The sequence below is a fragment of the Phalaenopsis equestris genome, unplaced genomic scaffold, assembly GCF_001263595.1.
Source record: "Phalaenopsis equestris unplaced genomic scaffold, ASM126359v1 Scaffold000600, whole genome shotgun sequence".
NCBI lineage: Eukaryota > Viridiplantae > Streptophyta > Magnoliopsida > Asparagales > Orchidaceae > Phalaenopsis > Phalaenopsis equestris.
Window position 1 is genome coordinate 1,630,609 of NW_018165040.1, and position 4,541 is coordinate 1,635,149.

Consider the following 4,541-nt stretch of genomic DNA (forward strand, 5'->3'; position numbering starts at 1 on the left):
TTTTTTTTCATAGACACATGCTGTACATACAAGACCTTGAATGTATGATCATTTGATTGATAAACTAAGCTCTCAACCAATAATTTAAGATAACGTGTATTCATTTTGTAAGTTAAAATAATAATATTTTTGATGTAATGTAAAATATTGAGATGGTATAAATATAAAATAGTAAAAGTTTAGGTTTTAGATATGTAAATATGCGAGAATTGAGTGATGTGTATTTAAATGCTTCTTGTATGTGTTTTTTTTAATTTGTTCATGAATCACATTTAAGAAATTGAGTGTAAAAAATAAGACAGAGAGAGTAATTTCTAACAAGTGTGTAACTCTTTCACGTGTTGAGTAATTAGGGCAAATAAATGCAAGAATCAACGAAGATAAGAAAGAACACGTGGATTTAACGTGGTTCGATAAGAAAGAACACGTGGATTTAACGTGGTTCGACAATTTACCTACTCCCTCGAGAGCAAGAGCTGCAGCTTTATGATTTATTGGAAAAAAGAAATAGTACATGCCCCATTAGGGTTACAAATACAACCTATATATGCATATAACCCTTGTGTACAATATGTAATTAAAAAATTACCCATGTACCGTATCGTTGGGGCGTTGCCCCCGCACCCTCCACCCACTTAACGAAACTCCCTCGATTGGACAGATGCTTTTGCTCCACTCCAGCATCTGTCCCTAATATGTTATATGAGTCATACCTAACATCAGTAAATGATTCCCTATTATAGAGAAAGACAATACAATATGTGAAGTTACATGTGTGTCACTACTTTAGTGGGATGTTGTAAATGTTATTATATGTATTTTATATATGTGGGTCTAGAGTTTGGCCGCTTTATAACTTGGTTGCCTGGGCTGATGAGACTTTTGTGGGTGTCTCCTATTGGTTAGGCTAATGAGGCCTTGGTTGATGCTGTTAGTCGACCAGGCTCAATAGGCCGACTGATCATTTAATGATAAGGCATTGATAAGACTGAGTGGGTTATCGATCCTTGATCCCTAAAGAGAAACTTATGTTGGTATAACAAAGCTAGGCTATTAGATCGATGTTGACTCTTTGTAATCTAATAGATAACCGCCCTTAGACAAAAGAGTTTAACGGATGACTAGGATTTGTTGTTCTTTTAATTTTTTAAGATATTTAAGGAGATTGTTGGATGTCTCCGACATAATTGCAAGACTCGATGGGTAAGCGCCTCCTTTGGGTTGATTTCATCGTCCAGGAGAATGGCTAAAGTTATCATATGCCTCGCTTATGGTCAAAACACTCGGGTTCGAGTTGATAAGTTGTCTTAGTTGGCCTTGGCCTTGATACTCCCAGTCAGAAAACTGCGCCCCCTAGTCTTTTGCCAGTATGCCCTCCTTTTATATGCATTTTCTCGTAGATATTCATGCTGCCACTTTTCGTGTGTACGATATTTAAAATAAAAAATGTTCATTTACAAACACACCGTTTGTACACCCAAAAATGTGATGCACAAATCTCGAAATAATAAAACGGTCCAAATAAAAATATAGATGACGAAAAGAAGCAAAAAATTATTTATGAATATAAAAAGCACCATAAAGACATTTAACTCCCCTAGTAAAGCGAGGACAATAAAATGACACGATAATGACCTGTATCCCTGCTATTAAAACAAAGACAATCATGTAAATTTAGATTTGGTTCATATATCTCATATAAATAGAGGATTCATTCCATCTTATGAAAAGAGGAGGGAGTGCTTTTCTTTGTAACCCATATTTTATAAGATCTTTGTCTCCTATTCTAGTATTCCATATATTTTAAATATAAAATGTGTCAAAGAGTTCGAAAATATCCCAGTTCTCCCCCATGGGGCAAATCTATACGTGTCATTTGATCTACATATCCAACACATAAACTTTACTTTTTATATTTATACTACCCAAATCTTTCATATCACATAAAAAATATATTTATTATAATTTTTAAAAAGTAAAATATATATCTTCTTGCATTGATAAATGGTATGTATATAAAAATTAAAATTTAGGTGATAGATGGGTAAATATATAGGAATGTATGCATGTGAAGATCTTTTTAGGGAAGTTAATCAAATAATGAGTCATATTATATATATATATATATATATATATATATTAAAAAGGATCTTCCATGATATATATATATATATATCACTTTGATTTTGTCAAATAAACCACTTCATCATCCCAAAGTCAATTTATCCAACACTCAAATTAATTATCCGTCGCCGTCAAATATTAAAAATATATATTATTTTAACTGAAAAAAAAAGACTAAATATATGACGATTTTTTATTGAATTTATTATTCCAAGCATTATCTTAATCTTTTGACATTTTCTTGATTATAAACATTTCAACACTGTTTTAATTGGTTTGGTGGAGTAATTAATTGAAAATTGCTGAAACTAGAAGCACAAGTGGCAGACCGGTTGCAGTCCACGGACAGGTTTGTTGATGAAGGTACCACCAAATTTAAAGATAGGGACATTTACATATATATATATACACAATTCCTATGTATTTATGTATTAAATTTTATTTTTTACTTGTATAATATCAAAATTCTTCACATCACATGAAAAAAATTATTATTATTCTCTTTAAAAAGTGAAATGCACTTTTTCAACATATATAAAGTGGTATAAATATAAAAATTAAAGTTTATGTATTTGAAGTATAAATATATAGAAATTATGTGGTATTTAAGGCATTCTTAAAGATAATATGATGTGTATAGTTATATGATACGGATGTATTTGAACATAGCATTTGATTCTGTATTAACAAAAAAAGAAAAGATTGTTTATTCAAATATCTTAAGTCCAATTCATTAAAAAAAAGTGAACTTAAATTAATCTTTGTAAGGGTTAAAAATCTTATTTTGAACATATGAATAGAGGGTCAATGAGAGATTTTGATCCACAGAATCATTGGTATCTGTTGCATGATGGAAAATTCTTGACGATAGAATAGTATTTTAATGTCATAGCATTGCACGAATATTTAACACACGCACAAACAGATAAAAGAAAAACACCAGGAGAAGAAACCATATTTTTTTTGTCGAAAAATCCTGAAAGAGAAAAAAATCAATCATAAGGTATAGCTCAAACAAAATAATTAACTATGTGACTGTAAGCACGTATGCCACTCTTATCTTGAAGTATAAAGTTGATTATAACAAATATATAATAAAATTTTAGTTATAATATTCATAATTCAGCTTCAACAAATATTATTTAAATAATATATTTTTAGTTGTAAGAAAAAACATTAGTAATTTTTTTTTTCAAATATTGCTCTTGCATGAATGACACGTATAATTTCTTTTTAAACTATTAATCTTCTTCCTATTTCTACTTCTTTATCACGTGACGTTTCATAAGAGATCAGGAAATATCCCTACTCTTATCTATCTGAACAGCTATTTCCCAGCCCTTATCACAAAAGTCAACATCAATTTGATTCGGTCTCCTTTGGCATTAAATGGTGAAAAAAAGACAACTACCCTCCATAACAAAGGAAAAGCAAAGCAACAATAAGAACTTGTATTAATTATCAACAAAGTTTAGAACCCCATGTGACCAAAGAGGACGAAGGGATGGAGCAAGATAATAAAAAATAATTTGAGATTGAGCTCACAAGCTTCAAATATGGAACATAGCACATGCACATCTAACAAAAAAACAACAATAATAAGTGATGCGGTTGTCACGACCACTTGGCTAGCTCGAGTGGCCCCGCTACAAAATTTTTAAATCCCTATGTAATTCCATGATTTTTTAACACATCAAGTTTCTTGTATTCATAAAACTGATATATTTAAATAGATATATTGCATGACAAATGGTGTTTTATAAGAGAAGTATGAGGGTAGAGTAAAAGAACATTTTTGATCTCATTAATCATTGACTTGTCGTGTCAGGTGTGGGCCACGAAGGAATTTACGAGTTTCAAAATTGATTTTTAATATCGTTTAAAAAATTAATTCAAAAGAGCGAAAAGAGTTCCCAACGATGTGAGTTGAATACCAAGTTTATTATCTTATCATGATAACTCCAACCTTTAAAAAACACTTAAATTTGAGCATGTGTGAAAAGTGAAGAGAAACATCTTCATTGATTTTGATGTAGTTATGTCAACAATTTGATTACACATAATTAGGATCCTTAGTTAGGACTTTTTCCATGATAGTGGAGCATATTTTTATAGTTTGACATTACTTTTGTCTTGCATTAACTAAGCACTTTTTATTTGCTTTAGTTGTGTATCTGATTCATGTGGATTCCTCTATGAACGAGATGTCTCCTTGATTATTGGGTAGATCATGATTATGTACATCCAATATGACTAGACTTAATAATTACACTTTGAAGCAACAACTTATATTCAATATTGGAAACATCAATTTTTTATGGTCACGGTTGGCATTATTTCCATTTTTAACACTCGAAAATAGAAATTTTGTGATGCTCTTATAGTTTTGAAGGAATATATATATATATATATATATA